At 42.2% G+C, this 20,933-nt stretch overlaps 1 pseudogene; it reads left to right on the forward strand.

Moving 5' to 3' along the window:
* Window positions 1-575: 575 nt before the first annotated feature.
* LOC112073320 (receptor-interacting serine/threonine-protein kinase 3-like) lies at window positions 576-19,241 on the forward strand (annotated as a pseudogene).
* The last annotated feature ends 1,692 nt before the right edge of the window (window positions 19,242-20,933 follow it).

Raw genomic sequence — 20,933 nt, forward strand, 5'->3', positions numbered from 1 at the left:
CACAAACCCTGCCTATTTCTACAATTTATCTCCTTACATTTTTACTTCAAAAAATCTAACCTTAACCACACTGCTAACCGTATGCCTAACCATAACGTTAAATTAAGATCAAAAAGTACATTTTTGTTTTCATGAATTTGTACGATATAGTCAATTTTGACTTTGTAGCTGTGCTATCTAGCGGAAACCAAAATAAACCGAGCGATCAGGGAAATTCCATGTACGTCACGTGCAACATAAAAACTCCCCTTTCCAGAGATAGGTGTACCGCTGTAAACTAAAATTAACTTCGTCTTGTAATTAATTATTTGCAACAATCTAGTATTCAGTCAATAATAATGGTTGTCAGCTGAAATAGCCTAAGGCCATAACAATACATAATCAGGTTATTTTCACCTTCACTCTATTTCGCAGCCAGGTGAGGCGCCCCTGCTCTGTCATTCAATCAGTGCGTCATCCCTCTGATTCTGCCAAATCTTGATGGGAAGTGAAAGAAGTTTATGAGAAGTACACCGCCATTAGAAAAGATATCTCGCAGAAAATGAACTGACATATTTTTAACACAACGGGTTTAGACAACGGGTTTGATCATTTTCGCTGCTATTTCATTGCAAAATAGTGTTTTTAATAACACCTATTGTTATAAAGAGCATGAAAACCATAAAGGTAAGCATGGTTCTGTTTGGTTCTGTGATTTTTTTCTTATTTTTATTGAATGGTAGATTACAATTGAGGAAGTTAAAAGAGTACGAAGGAAAATACCATTATAGTTGAGAGATTGAGTCTTTACTGTCTCTCTTTCAATTAAATTAAATTTAAAGGGCTTCATTGGCATCGAAAACATAATGTTTACATTGCCAAAGCAAGTTAAATAGATAATAAACAAAGTTAAATAAACAATCCAAAATGAACAGTAAACATTACACTCACAGAAGTTTCAAAGGAATAAAGACATTTCCAATGTCATATTAGTGTTATAACGATGTGCAAATAGTTAAAGTACGAAAGGGAAAATAAATAAACATAAATATGGGTTGTATTTATGTAACGGGTGTGAAATGGCTAGCTAGTTAACGGTGGTGCGCGCTAATAGCGTTTCAATCGGTTATGTCACTCGCTTTGAGACCTTGAAGTAGTGGTTCCCCTTGCTCTGCAAGGGCCGCGGCCTTTGTGGAGCGATGGGTAACGATGCTTCATGGGTGACTGTTGTTGATGTGTGCAGAGGGTCCCTGGTTCGCGCGAGGGGACGGACTAAAGTTAAAGTGTTACATTGATGCTGTTGACCCGGATCACTGGTTGCTGCGGAAAAGGAGGAGGTCGAAAGGGGGGTGAGTGTAACGGATGTGAAATGGCTAGCTAGTTAGCGGTGGTGCGCACTAATAGCGTTTCAATTGGTTACATCACTCGCTCTGAGACCTTGAAGTAGTAGTTCCCCTTGCTCTGCAAGGGCCGTGGCTTTCGTGGGTGACTGTTGTTGATGTGTGCAGAGGGTCCCTGGTTTGCGCCCGGATCGGGGCGAGGGGACGTCCGTAAAGTTAAACTGTTACATTTACAATAGTGTTTGTTCTTCACTGGTTGCCCATTTCTTGTGGCAACAGGTCACACATCTTGCTGCTGTGATGGAACACTGAGGTATTTCATCCAATAGATATGGGAGTTGATCGAAATTGGATTTATTTTCTTTCTCTCTCGCTCTCCCCCCTTTGTCTTTTTTCTATTTCTGTGCATGAGGATATTCTTTATGGTTGTCTGTTCTTCTCACTTTGGCACAGTAGCTACAGTAAATCAGTTACTTTGTGCAGTATTGTAGCCTACGTTCTGTACATTATATTGTACATCATCACACATGCTGTAACAATCCATTGTTTCACTTGTGGTTTAGTTGCAGTATTTCTCCTTGACCTCCTGGTGAAAGATGGAACTGTCCAGTTGTCCGGCTCCGTTGCTGATTGGTGATGACAGCCTGCAGAAATGGTGTGTGATTGGCTCAGGAGGGTTTGGACAGATCCACAAGGCCAGGCATTTAAAGTGGAGGTTTGATGTGGCCATCAAGTTGCTGCATTATGATGATGGGTAAGTATGGTCTATTTTAAAACTTTGCATAAAAGTACTTTCTTGAGTTGAGTGCATATTGATATTGCAGCGACCATAGTTAACCCAACACCTATTGATCTCATCAAGGGGTTCGGATCTCTTGGTGTAACGACTGTTAGGTTGACAGTCGTTTGACCCGGGTTCGAGTGGCCCAGGCAAACAAACACATTTTCCTCAATAACATGTTGCCTATATCTCTGTCAATTATTTTGTCCCTCCACACACACACCTCTACCTACCTACCTACCTACCTACCTACCTACCTACCTACCTACCTACCTACCTACCTACCTACCTACCTACCTACCTACCTACCTACCTACCTATGCACACACACAGCACAACACCACACACACACAACTACACACCACACACACACACACACACACACACACACACACACACACACAACACCACACACACAACACCACACACACACACACACACACACACACACACACCTCTACTACCCATCACACCACACACACACCTTACCTACCCATACACACACACTCAACACACAGCTCCAGCTATCTCTGCTCAGAGAGCAGACCTCATGCGCCAGGGGGGGAGCTCATATGTCCTCAGGATCTCTAGGGGTGTACAGGACGCCCCAAGGTCCGGCCTCTCCACCCACCTGGGGCGGTCATGGAGGTAAATAATACCTACTGTGAATTAGTCTGACTTAGTGACTCAGAACATGCACGGGTGGTAATTAGGAGCATATACAATGGTGTGGTATTTATTCTACTTTATTTGTAATATTTCTACAGTTTATGGCGAGGGGCCTAGCGACCCTCCAGGAACGTCTCTCTGGCCCCCCCACCTGGCCCTGTCTTCCGCTGCCCACCAGGTGGCTCTGGGCATGAACTTTCTCCACCACCTCAATCCGCCCCTGCTGCACCTGTCTCAAGCCCAGAACGTGCTGCTGATGACAGCCTCCATGCCAAGGCAAGTCCCAGGCTCCTTGGTTTGATACAGTACCAGTCAAAGTTGGACACCCTATACATTCAAGGGTTTTTCTTTATTTTGACTATTTTTCTAATTGTAGAATAGTAGTGAAGACATCAAAACTATGAAATAACACATATGGAATCATGTAGTAACCAAAAAAGTGTTAAACAAATCTAAATATATTTTATATTTGAGGTTCTCAAAGTAGCCAACCTTTGCCTTGATGACAGCTTTGCACACTTTTGGCATTCTCTCAACCAGCTTCATTAGGTAGTCACCTGGAATGCTTTTACAACAGTCTTGAAGGAGTTTCCACATATGCTGAGCACTTGTTGGCTGCTTTTGCTTTACTCTGCGGTCCAAGTCATCCCAAACCATCTCAATTTGGTTGAGGTTGGGTGATTGTGGGGGCCAGGTCATCTGATGCAGCACTCCATCACTCTCCTTCTTGGTCAAATAGCCCTTCCAAATCAAATAAAATAAAATTTTAAATAGTCACATGCGCCGAATACAACCGGTCTGTAGACCTTACAGTGAAATGCTTACTTACAAGTCCTTAACTAACAATACAGTTTTAAGAAAAATAAGTGTTTGGAAAGTATTTCCTAAAATAAACTGAAGTAAAAAATTAAGAAATAGAAAAACAACAAACATTATGTACCAAATAAGTTACAAATAACACACACAATAGCACAATTGGCACCATTATTTGTATTATTATTTGACCTTTATTTAACTAGGCAAGTCAGTTAAGAATAAATTCTTATTTACAATGACTGCCTACCAAAAGGCGACCTGCAGGGATTAAAAATAAATAAAAATATAGGACAAAACACACATCACGAAAAGCGAGACAACACAACACTACATAAAGAGAGACCTAAGACAACAACATAGCATGGCAGCATCACATGACAACTCAGCATGGTAGCAACACAACATGACAACAACAGGGTAGCAACACAACATGGCAGCAGCACAAAACAGGGTATGAGAATTGAACCCTGTGATACCCCCATAGAGACGGCCAGAGGTACGGACAACATGCCCTCCGATTTGACACACTGAACTCTCTGCAAAGTAGTTGGTGAACCAGGCGAAGCAGTCATTAGAAAAATCAAGGCTGTTGAGTCTGCCGATAAGAATACGGTGATTGACAGAGTCAAAAGCCTTGGCCAGATCGATGAAGACGGCTGCACAGTACTGTCTTTTATCGATGGCGGTTATGATATCGTTTAGTACCTTGAGCGTGGCTGAGGTGCACCCGTGACCGACTCGGAAACCGGATTGCACAGCGGAGAAGGTACGGTGGGATTTGAAATGGTCAGCGATCTGTTTATTAACTTGGCTTTCGAAGACTTTAGAAAGGCAGGGCAGGATGGATATAGGTCTGTAACAGTTTGGGTCTAGGGTGTCACCCCCTTTGAAGAGGGGGATGACCGCGGCAGCTTTTCAATCTTTAGGGATCTCGGACGATACGAAAGAGAGGTTGAACAGGCTGGTAATAGGGGTTGCAACAATGGCGGCGGTTTTAGAAAGAGAGGGTCCAGATTGTCTAGCCCAGCTGATTTGTACGGGTCCAGGTTTTGCAGCTCTTTCAGAACATCTGCTGTCTGGATTTGGGTGAAGGAGAAGCTGGGGAGGCTTGGGCGAGTAGCTGCGGGGGGGGGGGTGCTGTTGGCCGGGGTTGGAGTAACCAGGTAGGAAGGCATGGCCAGCCGTTGAGAAATGCTTATTGACATTTTCGATTATCATGGATTTATCAGTGGTGACCGTGTTACCTAGCCTCAGTGCAGTGGGCAGCTGGGTGGAGGTGCTCTTGTTCTCAATGGACTTTACAGTGTCCCAAAACTTTTTGGAGTTAGAGCTACAGGATGCGAATTTCTGCTTGAAAAAGCTAGCCTTTGCTTTCCTGACTGACTGCGTGTATTGGTTCCTGACTTCCCTGAACAGTTGCATATCGAGGGGAAAATTCGATGCTATTGCAGTACGCCACAGGATGTTTTTGTGCTGGTCAAGGGCAGTCAGTGAACCAAGGGCTATATCTGTTCTTAGTTCTGCATTTTTTGAACTGGGCATGCTTATCTAAGATGGTGAGGAAATTACTTTTAAAGAATGACCAGGCATCCTCGACTGACGGGATGAGGTCAATATCCTTCCAGGATAACCGGTCCAGGTCGATTAGAAAGGCCTGCTCGCAGAAGTGTTTTAGGGAGCGTTTGACAGTGATGAGGAGTGGTCGTTTGCCCGCAGACCCATAGCGGATACAGGCAATGAGGCAGTGATCGCTGAGATCCTGATGAGAGAGCGTCCTACGGCCTGAGCTATGTGGTTGATGTAAATTGAGAAGAGCGTGGGGCCTAGGATTGAGCCTAGGCAGTGGCTGAGACAGCATATTTTCTGACTTTATACACTGCACTCTTTGAGAGAGGTAGTTAGCAAACCAGGCCACAGACCCCTCAAAGACACCAATACCCCTTAGCCAGCCTACAAGAATGGAATGGTCTACTGTATCAAAAGCTTTGGCCAAGTCAATAAAAATAGCAGCACAATATTGCTTAGAATCAAGGGCAATGGTGACATCATTGAGGACCTTTAAGGTTGCAGTGACACATCCATAATCTAAGCGGAAACCAGATTGCATACCCGAGAGTATACTATAGACATCAAGAAAGCTAGCCAGTTAATTTTTGACAAGTTTTTCCAACACTTTTGATAAACAGGGCAAAATAGAAATAGGCCTGTAACAGTTAGGATCAGCTTGATCTCCCCTTTAAATAAAGGATGAACAGTGACTGCCTTCCAAGCAATGGGAACCTCCCCAGAAAGGAGAGACAGGTTAAAAAGGTCAGCAATAGGCTTGGCGATGACAGGGGCAGCAACCTCAAAGAAGAAAGGGTCTAAACCATCTGACTCAGATGTTTTTTTGGGGGTCAAGTTTAAGGAGCTTCTTTAGCACCTTGGACTCAGTGACCGCCTGCAGGGTGAAACATTGTAGCGGGGCAGGGGAAGAAGAGGGAGGAGCATTATTTGTTTATTTTTATTTCACCTTTATTTAACCAGGTAGACCAGTTGAGAACAAGTTCTCATTTACAACTGTGACCTGGCCAAGATAAATCAAAGCAGTGCGACAAAAACAACAACACAGACTTACACATAAACAAACGTACAGTCAATAACACACTATAAAAATCTATATACAGTGTGTGCAAATGTAGAAGAGTAGGGAGGTAAGGCAACAAATAAGCCATAGAGGCAAAATAATTACAATTTAGCATTAACACTGGAGTGATAGATGTGCAGATGATGATGTGCAAGTAGAGATACTGGTGTGCAAAAGAGCAAGAAGATAAATAACAATATGGGATGAGGTAGTTGGGTGGGCTATTTACAGATTGTCTGTGTGTAACGGATGTGAAATGGCTAGCTAGTTAGCGGGTACGCGCTAGTAGCGTTTCAATCAGTTACGTCACTTGCTCTGAGACTTAAGTAGGGTTTCCCCTTGCTCTGCAAGGGCCGCGGCTTTTGTGGAGCGATGGGTAACGACGCTTCGTGGGCGACTGTTGTTGATGTGTGCAGAAGGTCCCTGGTTCGCGCCCGTGTCGGGGCGAGGGGACGGTCTAAAGTTATACTGTTACATTGGTGCCGTGACCCGGATCACTGGTTGCTGCGGAAAAGGAGGAGGTTGAAAGGGGGGTGAGTGTAACGGATGTGAAATGGCTAGCTAGTTAGCGGGTACGCGCTAGTAGCGTGTCAATCAGTTACGTCACTTGCTCTGAGACTTAAGTAGGCTTTCCCCTTGCTCTGCAAGGGCCGCGGCTTTTGTGGAGCGATGGGTAACGACGCTTCGTGGGCGACTGTTGTTGATGTGTGCAGAAGGTCCCTGGTTCGCGCCCGTGTCGGGGCGAGGGGACGGTCTAAAGTTATACTGTTACATGTGTACATGTACAGTGATCGGTAAGCTGCTCTGACAGCTGATGTTTAAAGTTAGAGAGGGAGATATAGGTCTCCAGCTTCAGTGATTTTTGCAATTCGTTCCAGACATTGGCAGCAGAGAACTGGAAGGAAAGTTGGCCAAAGGAAGTACCTAGCAAAGACTTATCGATGACCTGGAGCCAATGGGTTTTTGCGACAAATATGTAGCGAGGGCTAGCCAACAAGGGCATACAGGTTGCAGTGCTGGGTAGTATATGGGGCTTTGGTGACAAAATGGACGGTACTGTAATAGACTACATCCAGTTTGCTGAGTAGAGTGTTGGAGGCTATTTTGTAAATTACATTAAATTACAAGTCAAGGATCGGTAGGATAGTCAGTTTTACGAGTGTATGTTTGGCAGCATGAGTGAAGGAGGCTTTGTGGCGAAATAGGAATCCGATTCTAGATTTAATTTTGGATTGGAGATGCTTAATGTGAATCTGGAAGGAGAGTTAACAGTTTAACCAGACACCTAGGTATTTGTAGTTGTAGTTGTCCACATATTCTAAGTCAGAACTGTCCAGAGTAGTGATGCTAGTCGGGCGGGCAGGTGCGGGCAGCAATCTGTTGAAGAGCATGCATTTAGTTTTACTAGCATTTAAAAGCAGTTGGAGGCCACGGAAGGAGTGTTGCATGGCATTGATGCTAGTCGCATTAGAAGGGGTGGTTGATGAGGAAATGTTGAACGGGAAATGAGGCATGGCTGAGTCAAATAGGAATCCTAACTTAATGAAGTGGTGATTAAAAAGCTCAGCCATGTGCTTCTTGTCAGTAACAACCACATCATCAACATTAAGGGACATGGGCCGCTGTGAAGAGGAGGGTTTATTCTCCAGGTCTTTAACCTTTTTCCAGAACTTCTTGGGGTTAGACCCACAGAGAGAGAACTGCTCCTTAAAATAACTAACTTTGGCCTTCCAGAGAGCCTGAGTGCACTTATTTCCCATTTGCCTGAACAAGAGCCAGTCAGCCTGAGTATGCGTGTGCCGAGCCTTTCGCCAAATGCAATTCTTTACTTTTTATTTATGTATTTTATATTTTTGTATAATTTTTCATTTTAATTTTATTTAAATATTTTACTTTTTACCCCTTTTTTCCCCACAATTTTGTGGTATCCAATTGGTAGTTACAGTCTTGTCTCATCGCTGCAACTCCCGTACGGACTCGGGAGAGGCGAAGGTCGAAAGCCATGCTTCCTCCGAAACACGACCCAGCCAAGCCGCTGTGCTTCTTGACGCAATACCAGCTTAACCCGGAAGCCAGCCATACCAATGTGTCGGAGGAAACACCATAAACCTGGCGACCTTGTCAGCGTGTATGCGCCCCGTCCGCCACAGGAGTCCAAATGCAATTCTTGAGGTAGAGTAACTCAGCAAGATCACGATCGAACCAGGGACTGAACCTGTTTTTAATTCAAATTTTCATTATGGGGGCGTGTTTGTTTATAATATCACTGAAAATATAATAAAAGAAGGTCCAAGCGTCTTCGACAGAGGGGATCAAGCTGATTCCAATTTACAGAGGCCAGGTCATGAAGGAAGTTTTTAGCAAGCGTCTGACAAATCAGGACAAGCCGTTTCACTGAGCAGCCATTACGAACACAGGCTGTAAAACAGTGATCACTAAGGTCATTACAGAAAACATCAGACTGATACCTGTAAGGATTATTTGTGAGGCTAACATCAAGGAGAGTAGCCTTTTCTTGGTGTTTTTTGTGTCATATTTTGTGGGATTGGTAATAATCTGAGAAAGAGTTAGGGAGTCCCATTGCTTTAGGACTTGGTCAGGTGGTTTAAGCATGTCCCAGTTTAGGTCACCTAGCAGGACAAATTCAGACTTAGTGTAAGGAGCCAGCAGAGAGCTTAGGGCAGGTAGGGTACAGGCCGGTGCTGATAGAGGACGATAGCACCCAGCAAAAGTCAACGAAGAGCTATTTGAAAGTGTAATGCTTAAAACCAGCAAATAAAATTGTTTGGGGACAGACTTGGTGGAGACAACAGAGCACTGAAGGTGATCCTTGGTAAAGATGGCCACTCCACCACCTTTGGAAGATCTGTCTTGCCGAAAAAGGTTATAACCAGAAAGGTTAACATCAGTATTCAAAACACTCTTCCTTAACCACGTCTTAGTAATGACCAACACATCTGGATTGGAGCTGTGAACCCACACTTTCAATTGATCTATTTTAGAAAATAAGCTTCTAGTGTTCACGTGCAGAAAACACAGGCTTTTACGAGAGCAGAAATTCTTGAAACACTAATCAGAGCACAAGTAGAATTGGGGCTAGAAACAGTAGATGGGCCTGGGTGTATATGCACATTTCCAGATATAATCAACAGTAATACAATCAAGGTATGACAGAGGACATAGAGAGCTCTGCAGTGCTGATTTATGACATCTGAATGTGCATTAGATCATATATAGATCATAACAAGATCATATTATACAGCAATTTCATCAGGTAATGCAGAGGAGGTATACACAGATGACGTTATACACAGCCTGGAGGTGTGTTTTGGGTCATTGTCCTGTTAAAAAACAAATGATAGTCCCACTAAGTGCAAACCAGATGGGATGGCGTATCGCTGCAGCCATGCTGGTTAAGTGTGCCTTGAATTCTAAATAAATCACTGACAGTGTCACCAGCAAGCACCCCCACACCATCACACCTCCTCCTCCATGCTTCACGGTGGGAACCACACATGTGGAGATCTTCCGTTTACCTACTCTGCATCTCAAAAAGACACAGCGGTTGGAACCAAACAATCGCAAATTTGGACTCGTCAGACCAAAGGACAGATTTCCACCGGTCTAATGTCCATTGCTCGTGTTTCTTGGGCCAAGCAAGTCTCTTCTTCTTATTGGTGTCCTTTAGTGGTGGTTTCTTTACAGCAACCATATGAAGGCTAGATTCACGCAGTCTCCTCTGAACAGTTGATGTTGAGGTGTGTCTGTTACTTGAACTCTGTGAAGCAATAAATTGGGCTGCAATCTGAGGTGCAGTTAATTGCTGATTTCTGAGGCTGGTAACTTATCCTCTGCAGCAGAGGTAACTCTGGGTCTTCCTTTCCTGTGGCGGTCCTCATTAGAGCCAGTTTCATCATAGTGCTTGGTGGTTTCTGCGACCGCACTTGAAGAAACTTTCAAAGTTCTTAAAATTATCAGAATTGACTGACCTTCATGTCTTAAATTAATGATGGACTGTCATTTCTCTTTGCTTATTTGGGCTCCCAAGTAGCGCAGCTGTCTAAGGCACTGCATCTCTGCATCTCAGTGCTATAGGCGTCACTACAGACCCTGGTTTGATTCCAGGCTGTCTCACAACCGGCCTTGATTGGGAGTCCCATAGGGCGGCGCACAATTGGCCCAGCATCGCCCGGGTTAGGGTTTGGCCGGGTTAGACCGTCATTGTAAATAATAATTTGTTCTTAACTGACTTGCCTAGTTAAATAAATAGTGCTATCTTCTATATACTAACACTACGTCACAACACAACTGATTGGCTCAAAGGAAATTCCACAAATTAACTTTTAACAAGGCACACCTGTTAATTGCAATGCATTCCAGATGACAACCTCATGAAGCTGGTTGAGAGAATGCCAAGAGTGTGCAAAGCTGGCGTCAAGGCAAAGGGTGGCTACTTTGAAGAATCTCAAATATAAAATATATTTTGATTTAACACTTTTTTGATGATTCCATATGTTTTATTTCATCGTTTTCATGTATAATGAAAACTATTTCACATGTATTTCACATGTATAATACATACTTGTACATCTGTGAAATAGGACAAATATAAGCACACACCAAAGAATAATTATTACACTTGTGTTGTTGAATGTTGATCCCAACGCCCGAGTCTGTCTCCTGATTCTATTCTGTCAGCATTCACTCTGTCATTCTGAAAGTTTTTCTCCTAATGCCAGAAATGCAGATGACGATGTGGTCGTCGATGGAGCTTCCCAAAAAATGTTTCCAGACAAAGGGAAAACCAGAACCTCTTCAATTTGAGCCAGATTGACAGCGTTCTGACCCAATGAGAATGGGGGAGGGGGGGCACCAAGAGTGGCCAGGGACGGCTGGTGCAGAGATATGACCCCCCATGTGCCTCCCTTGGCAATTTCACCAATGATTGTGACATTATTCTCTCTCTCCTTTCTCCTCTCTCTCCAGCTGACAGATTTCGGCCTAGCCAGGGTTTACCACAGCATTTCCAAAGCGAACAGGAAGGACACGGGAGAGGACGGCGGAACACTAAGTTACATGCCACCAGAGGCTTTTGACATGACATACAAGCCCACCCACGCCTCGGATATCTACAGGTAAGTATACACCATTGATACAATTGTCATTTCACTGTTTCTCAAGGCATCATTCAGGATAATAAAACAGTTTACAGCAGGTATAAAACGTGCAGCGAAATGCTTGTGAACTGAATGGATACATATAGTGCCTTCAGAAAGTTTTCACACTCATATATTTTTTCCACATTATGTTGTGTTGGAGCCTTAAACTGGACTACGCTGAGATTTTGTGTCACTGGCCTACACACAAAGTGGAATTATGTTTTTCTAAATGTTTACAAATTCATAAAAAATGAAAAGCTGAAATGTCTTGAGTCAAGAAGTATTCAACCCCTTTGTTATGGCAAGTCTAAATAAGTTCAGGAGTAAAAATGTGCTTACAAAGTCATACTGTGAGTGAGCGTTTTAAAATTATTTTTGAATGACTACCTCATCTGTTAATTACACTTTGGATGGTGTATGAACACACCCAGTCCCTACAAAGATACAGGCATCCTTCCTAACTCGGAGAGGAAGGAAACCGCTCAGGGATTTCACCATGAGGCCAATGGTGATTTATAAAACAGGTACAGAGTTTAATGGGAAAGGGGGATACCTAGTCAGTTGCACAACTGAAAGCATTCAACCAAAATGTGTCTTTCGCATTTAACCCAACCCCTCTGAATCAGCTCGGGATTCGAACAAGCAACCGCTATGCTACCTGCCGCTCTTCAATGGCTGTGATAAGAGAACTGAGGAGGGATCAAAAACATTTGTAGTTACTCCACAATACTAACCTAATTGACTGAGTGAAAAGAAGGAAGCCTATACAATATTCCAAAACATGCATCCTGTTTGCAACAAGGCACTAAAGTAATACTGCAATAAATCTGGCAAAGCAATTAACTTTTTGTCCTGAATACAAAGTGTTATGTTTGGGGTGTTAGGTTCTAAATAAACAGATTAAAACTCACAGATTCTTAATAAAGCTCAAACCAAGTTTATTCACGCACTGGGTCATATACAGTCTTATACAGCTGCATAAGACAAAGACATATTTCCACCAGTGGTATTATGTATATCCCAATTTGGGGTGGAGTCTCCTCCTTCTGTCTAAACATTACATCTTTATTGCAAGGCAGGAAGTTAAGTAATGCGGGCAATAAACTGTTCCTTCTCCCTTAATCTGACCTGACCTGACCTCGGCCCCCTTCCTCACTAAACCACATCTCTCCATACTTATCAGTGCCTGTAAACATGTGATTGCCTTTCCTTTATTCAGTACATTCCGAGCTTAATTGCCTCCACTATATACGTTCCTCCTACAGATAACCATTAACTTCTGGTGTAGAAACCAGACTATGGCACTCAATATTCCAATAAGATACCTGATAATTAACAATATTTCAAGTTTAGAGTCAGAACTCATCAGGGGCAAATACAATAGAACACATTACTGAATACCACTCTCCATATTTTCAAGCATAGTGGTGGCTGCATCATGTTATGGATATGCTTGTAATCGTTAAGGACTGGCGAGTTTCAGGATTTAAAAAAACTGAAATTGAGCTGAGCACAGGCAAAATCCTATAGGAAAACCTGTTTCAACCTGCTTCCACCAGACACTGGGAGATGAATTCACCTTTCAGCAGGACAACAACCTAAAACACAAGGCCAAATCTACACTGGAGTTACTTACCAAGAAGACAATGAATGTTCCTGAGTGGCTGAGTTACAGTTTTGACTTAAATCTGCTTGAAAATCTATGGCAAGACCTGAAAATAGCTGTCTCGCAATGATCAACAACCAATTTGACACAGCTTGAAGAATTTTGAAATTTATAATGGGCAAGTGTTACCAAATCCAAATGTGTGGAAAGCTCTTAGAGACTTACCCAGAAAGACTCACAGTTATAATCGCTGCCAAAGGTGACTCTAAAATGTATTGACTCAGGGTCTTGAATACCTATCTAATCAAGATATTTTTGTTTTGAAAATTAATATTATTGTTGTTATTCCATTTTTTATAAAGGTTAAGAATGTTTCTTCCAAGTTGACATTACAGAGTATTTTGTGTAGATCGTTGACAAGAAATGACAATTAAATCATTTTAATCCCACTTTGTAACTCCACAAAATGCGGGATAAACTTTCTGATGGCACTGTAGTAGGAGAAAGATACGTCACATGGCCATCCTGATGATTATTGTTCTCTTTCTAACAGCTATGGCATACTCCTGTGGTCCATTATCACGGGCAAAGAGCCATATCCTAGTGAGTAACTAGTCCTAACACAGAAACATAAATACATTTACCCATCAAAGATATACCCACTTCCCTCTAATTCACAACCCTCCCTCTCCTCCTTCTCCCCTCCCCTCCCCCTAGACGCCCGGTCCAGTTTGGTGCGGTTCCGGATCCCCCAGGGGGATAGACCTTCTCTGCATGTGTTGGACAAGGACCAGGTCGAAGGGCTGGGGGAACTGGTGGAGCTCATGGAGAGATGCTGGGATACAAAGCCCACCCTGAGACCCACATTCCTGGGTAAGACAAGAGCCTGGAGGGGAGTGGATATGTTACAAATCAAATTTGTGCAATATGTTATGATTTTTTGTGTGCTTATGATCCCGAAGTACATCTTTAACCCATATTTTCTTGTGACCCATGGCTCTATTTTTTTGGTGTTCAGACTGCCTTGCTGTGACAGAGAAGATGTACGAGAAACACAAACAAGGGATAAATGATGCCGTGCATCAAGTGCAGAAAACACTGGTACTGAAGATGAGCCTGTCATTCAAAGCTTTCAGTACCGTAACAGTACTAGTCAACTTTATTAAACAACTATGTCTACCTCGCATTCTAACTCCCATCTCTCTCTCTCTCTCTCTCTCTCTCTCTCTCTCTCTCTCTCTCTCTCTCTCTCTCTCTCCCTCTTCTCCCCCCCCCCCAGGACTCAGAGAGTGAGCAGAGTATTACATCCGCTTTTGCTGCCCTTCATATCTCACAACCATCAGGTACAACCCTTTATAACTCAATACATTTGCCAAAAATCTTAAATTACCACTGCAGTTATCATTCATTCATGAATTTGTTCATTCATCCATCCATCCATTCATTTATTCATTCACCTTTCACAGGAATTCAAAAACCCAAAGTGAAAATCTCTGATCATGTGAAGAGTGACCCCCCCCCAACACAGGTATGTGATGTATGGTGAAGTTGGCCTTTAACACTGGTCGGTTTTGAATTTTCCTCAGTAATGGTTATGGTTAGGATTGGGGGAGGGGACGCTGATCCTACATCAGTACCTAGGGGAAAACTTCCCCCCGGAACCAGGTATGGGTCTAAAGTTAATCATTTGATATATTTTGCACCAGATGCTCAAATAGGAAAATGGAAAATTGGTTTCTGATAAATATAAATACAAATAAATAAATATTATGCAAACATTATACAGGACCTATTTTCTTCTTCCTATATTCAAGGAAAAACGTCTTGTGTATGAGAAAACAGAGTGGCCTACACAGAGTAACATGAGTCTGCATTCTTGTGTAACATGTAACATAACAGTTGTGACATGGTGGTGTTATGGGTATTGTTAGGTTCTAAATAGAGTAAAAACACATGGACGCTTAGTAAAGCTCAAACCAAGTTTATTCACCCGCTGGGTCACAAAGCTGCATAAGACCAAGACATATTCACACAAGCACTGGTATTTAAACCTTTCTTCCTAACATCACTGAACAGCCAATACATCTCTGTTGCTAGACAGAACTTTAGTGATATCTGTTCTTCCTCACTTTATCTGACCTCAGGCCAAATTCCTCACTCCTCCCCAACTCACGGCTGTCCTGTTGACTTGTACCAGACTGTGGCCCTTTTCCTTTCCGTAGGATCCCTGATGTCTAACAATAACATATTCTGACTGAATGTAAATGTTCTACATTCCCCTCTCTCCCTCAGTGACATGAATAAGGATGTTTCATATTTTCAAGTTTCGAAGTCAGAACACATGAGTATAATCGAACAAGGTAAATAACTTGACTTCCTGTTCTTGTGTTTGCTACAGGAAACGGCTGGTAGTTTGACCTCGAAACAGAAATATAAAGGTATGCGCAAGGAAGTTGTCGTGGGTGGTCGCCTGGTAACCGACAAAGGGTTGTCATGGGAGGTTATCTGGTAACCAATGAGGGATTGTTGTGGGTGGTTGCTTAGTAACCAATGAGGTTGAAATGGAAACATTTCTGGCCCTTAATGTTTGAATACAAAATGTATTATCCATTCACAAGATTCTTTGTTCATTTTTTTCCCTCATAGAGTATCCATCCTTTCAGCACACACCCCAGCCAATGAGACGGCCAGATGCAGATCCGGTCACTTCTTCAACCAATCACAAACCAAAGATGTTCCCCCCTGTATTCAATCATGACTGCAAAACAACAGCTTCCCGCTCTGCATCTAATCAAAGTTCAGCAGTCAATTATCAGGTACAGAGTCATGTTTCTGTATGGAAACGTGTTCCCAAAATAACCGTTATATAATAATAGAACAGTGAAGTGAACACTCTGCTGAATCATTGAAACCAAAGAAACCAATGTCATGACTAAAGCTCAGGTCATAGAAGACAATGTAACCAAGTACTAAACTTTAGACATAGGAGTTACCACACCCGTTCTCAGAGATAGCTAACTCTACTGAGCAAATCAGATTTTATTTTTCTTGCACCTCATTTGTCGAACAATCTTCAAAATGTTCTTACATTTGATGAATGTGTTTGTTTTTTATGACCCTGTTTTCTTTCTGTTTACATTTTGTATTTATATTTTGATGTGTGTATTTTCTATACTTGATGTAATTCAGGGCTCATCTGTAAAGAGACCTTGGTCTCAGTATGACTCCCTGATAAAATAAATAAAAATGATCATATTTACTCTCTAATTTCTCCTTTCAGCGCCTGTGTTCCACTCCAGTTACCACATCCAATTATCCCACAGGTATTACTTTCAGTCTATTTACTTTCTATGTATCTATTGGTTAAAGGTATAGTCCACCCAAGTTACATATCGGTCTCCTTACCCTGAAAGCAGTGAATTCAGTGCCTTCAGAAAGTATTCAGACCCCTTGACTTTTTCCACATTTTGTTACGTTACAGCCATATTCTAAAATGGATTAAATAAATAAACAATCCTCAGCAATACCCCATAATAACAAAGCAAAAACTGTTTTTTTAGAAATTTTTGCAAATGTATTAAAAATAATAAACAGAAATACCTTATTTACATAAGTATTCAGACCTTTTGCTATGAGACTCGAAATTGAACTCCGGTGCATCCTGTTTCCGTTGATTATCCTTGAGATGTTTCTAAAACTTGATTGGAGTCCAGCTGTGGTAATTTAAATTGATTGGTCATTATTTGGAAAGGCACACACCTGTCTATATAGTTAACAGTGCAGTTAACAGTGCATGTCAGAGCAAAAACCAAGCCACGAGGTCGAAGGAATTGTCTGTAGAGCTCCAAGACAGGATTGTCAGATCTGGGGAAGTGTACCAAAACATTTCTGCAGCATTGAAGGTCCCCAAGAACACAGTGGCCTCCATCATTCCTAAATGGAAGAAGTTTGGAACCACCAAGGCTCTTCCTAGAGCTGGCCACCCGGCCAAACTGAGCAATTGGTGGAGAAGGGCCTTGGTCAGGAAGGTTACCAAGAACCCGATGGCCATTCTGACAGAGCTCTAGAGTTCCTCTGTGGAAACTTCCAGAAGGACAACCATCTCTGCAGCACTCCACCAATAAGGCCTTTATGGTAGAGTGGCCAGACGGAAGCCACTCCTCAGTAAAAGGCACATGACAGCCCGCTTGGAGTTTGTCAAAAGGCATCTAAAGAATCTCAGACTATGAGAAACAAGATTCTCTGGTTTGATGAAACCAAGCTTGAACTCTGGTCTGAATGCCAAGCGTCACGTCCGGAGGAAACCTGGCACCATCCCTACGGTGAAGCATGGTGGTGGTAGCATCATGCTGTGGGGATGTTTTTCAGCGGCAGGGACTGGGATGCTAGTCAGAATTGAGGGAAAGATGAACGAAGCAAAGTACAGAGAGATCCTTGATGAAAACCTGCTCCAGAGCGCTCAGGACCTCAGACTGGGGTGAAGGTTCACCTTCCAACAGGACAACGATCCTAAGCACACAGCCAAGACAACTCAGGAATGGTTTTGAGACAAGTCACTGAATATCCTTGAGTGGCCCAGCCAGAGCCCGGACTTGAACCCGGTCTAACATTTCTGGAGAGACCTTAAAATTGATGTGCAGCAACGCTCCCCATACAACCTGACAGAGCTTGGGAGGATCTCCAGATAAGAATGGGAGAAACTCCCCAAATACAGGTGTGCCAAGCTGTAGCATCATACCTAAGAAGACTTCATGCTGTAATCACTGCCAAAAGTGCTTCAACAAAGTACTGAGTAAAGGGTCTGAATACTTATGTAAATGTGATATTTCAGTTTTTTATTTGTAATAAAAATGCTAACATTTCTAAAAAACTATTTTTGCTTTGTCATGATGGGGTATTGTGTATAGATTGAGGAGGGAAAAAAACTATTTAATAAATTTTTGAATAAGGCTGTAATGCAACAAAATGTGAAAAAGGGGTCAAGTGGCCTGAATTCTTTCTGAAGGCACTGTATGGACAAGGTATGACAGGAATCCATGCTTTGGTTTAGTTTCTCTGGCACTGTTTCCGCGCGGTAACATTTGAGCATTTGTGGCACAAATACCATTCAAGTCATGAGACCGATATTAGCATTTTCCGCGCATTATGTTCAAATCATCTATAAGTAACTTTTTTGAGTTTCACTATCAATTTAGAATCTTTCGGATGATTTGGACATGATGCGAGAAAAAATGCTATTATCAGTACCATGACTTGAATGGGATTTGTGACACAAATGCTAAAACGTTAGCATGTGGAAACAGTGCCAGGGAAACTAAACCAAAGCATGGATTGCTGTCATACCTTGTCCATAGACTGCTTGCAAGGTAAGCCAATACGCCATTTTGTAATTTGGGTGAACCGTCCCTTTAAGAGGTGTTTAAAATATCTGTGACTTTTTCCCAAGTCTTTCCATGCTGCTAAGTGTCAGAAGGAAGCATTTCCTCTTCTTGAAGACATTTTGAAAAGGAAGAAATTAGTGACAATTGAGATAGAGCTCGGTGAATATCAAAAGTATTTCCTTTATTACTTGCCTCCTAAGCACGCATTGGAGGAGAAGGTCTGAGGGGAGGGACATGGGACCTTGTTCTCCAATGTTTGTTGTGGATGACGTGAGGAATCAAGGACAGACTATTAAGATACACCCATAACCCCTTTCTCTTTCAGGGGGATTCTCCATCAACATGAGCAATGTGGAAGGACTGCAGTTTGGTGACAATAACTACATGTTCATCGGGTCGCCACATCTCAGTAAACGCCACAGAAACCCCACAGCCCCATCTAGAGTTAACTTCACTCCAGTGAAGCCAAGGAACCTTAAAGCTCCAGAACCATGAAGTCGCCAACACTCCCAGCCCTATGCCCGTGTACGAATCTCTGCCAGAGACCGAGGTTCACTCTTTGTCTCTCATCTTAACTCTTTTTCTAGTCTGTCTGTAATAAAAACACAAAATATTGAGATTCACTCTCCTTAAAAAAAAAAAAACATAAATGATACTTTTTTATTTTATTACTTTTTTGTAACATTTTGAGAGGTGAAATCCTGTGCAACTAGAGAGCATGGATTGATCCATCTTTGTCTTTTTTATTCTGTTATATTTGCCCACGAGGGACTGGTCTGCACTGACGTCCTAAAGAAATTATCTTTAATATCTTTGCATTAAAAAAAGTTCTCAATTTGTTGAGCTTCAGGGAAGTCAATAAAAAGCTCAGATTTACAGAATGACCATCAGTGTTTTCATCTGTCTCACCTCTAGAACAAGTCTATTTTTCCCTTTTATAATGTCTATTGTGTTTTTGTAAACCTTATCCAAAGAGACAATAGATTTTATGAATAGATTGGCATTCCAATGACATTGATATGAAGTATGTATGGTTCATAAAGTTGAAGTCAGAAGTTTACATACACTTAGGTTGGAGTCATTAAAACTTGTTTTTCAACCACTCCACAAATGTCTTGTTAACAAACTATAGTTTTGGCAAGTTGGTTAGGACATCTACTTTGTGCATGACACAAGTCATTTTTCCAACAATTGTTTACAGACAGATTATTTCACTTGTAATTCACTGTATCACAATTCCGGTGGGTCAGAAGTTTAAATAAACTAAGTTGACTCTGCCTTTAAACAGCTTGGGAAATTCCCAAAATTATGTCATGGCTTTAGAAGCTTCTGATAGGATAATTGACATCATTTGAGGGAATTGGAGGTGTACCTGTGGATTTATTTCAAAATCTACCTTCAAACTCCGTGCCTCTTTGCTTGACAAAAAAGTATCTATATCCACAGTAAAACAAGTCCTATATCGACATAACCTGAAAGGCCGCTCAGCAAGGAAGAAGTCACTGCTCCAAAACCGCCATAAAAAGCCAGACTACGGTTTGCAACTGCACATGGGGACAAAGATCATACTTTTTGGAGATATATCCTCTGGTCTGATGAAACAAAAATAGAACTGTTTGGCCATAAGGACCATTGTGACGTTTGGAGGAAAAAGGGGGAGGCTTGCAAGCCAAAGAACACCATCCCAACTGTGAAGCACGGGGGTGGCAGCATCATGTTGTGGGGGTGCTTTGCTGCAGATGGGACTGGTGCACTTCACAAAATGGATGGTATCATGAGGTTGGAAAATTATGGTGATATATTGAAGCAACATCTCAAGACATCAGTCAGGAAGTTAAAGCTTGGTCGCAAATTGGTCTTTTAAATGGACAATGACCCCAAGCATACTTCCAAAGTTGTGGCAAAATGGCTTAAGGACAACAAAGTCAAGGTATTGGAGTGGCCATCACAAAGCCCTGACCTCTATGCTATAGACAATTTGTGGGCAGAACTGAAAAAGCGTGTGTGAGCAAGGAGGTCTACAAACCGGACTCAGTTACACCAGCTCTGTCAGGAGGAATGGGCCAAAATTCACGCAACTTATTGGGGGAAGCTTGTGGAAGGCTACCCAAAACGTTTAACGGCAATGCTACCAAATACTAATTGAGTGTATGTAAACTGCTGACCCACTGGGAATGTGATGAAAGAAATAAAAGCTGAAATAAATAATTCTCTCTACTATTATTCAGACATTTCACATTCTTAAAATACAGTGGTGATCCTAACTGACCTAAGACAGGGAATTTTTACTAGGATTAAATGTCAGGAATTGTGAAACACTGAGTTTAAATGTATTTGGCTTAGGTGTATGTAAACTTCCGACCTCAACTCTATATCAGTACATATTAAGCTTATAATCTTATATTAACACTTCTATAAAGAATTAACCAACACGCCCTCCTATATATTCTTACATGTCTCCACTCGGTATTCAAGCAGCGAGAGAAATTGGTTGTGACAGTGTACGGTATGAAACCCATAGGTTCCTGGCAACACACACACATACCTCGCCAAAAATACCATCTGCCACCGGATCC

The sequence above is a fragment of the Salvelinus sp. IW2-2015 genome, unplaced genomic scaffold, assembly GCF_002910315.2.
Source record: "Salvelinus sp. IW2-2015 unplaced genomic scaffold, ASM291031v2 Un_scaffold2227, whole genome shotgun sequence".
NCBI classification, from domain to species: Eukaryota; Metazoa; Chordata; class Actinopteri; order Salmoniformes; family Salmonidae; genus Salvelinus; species Salvelinus sp. IW2-2015.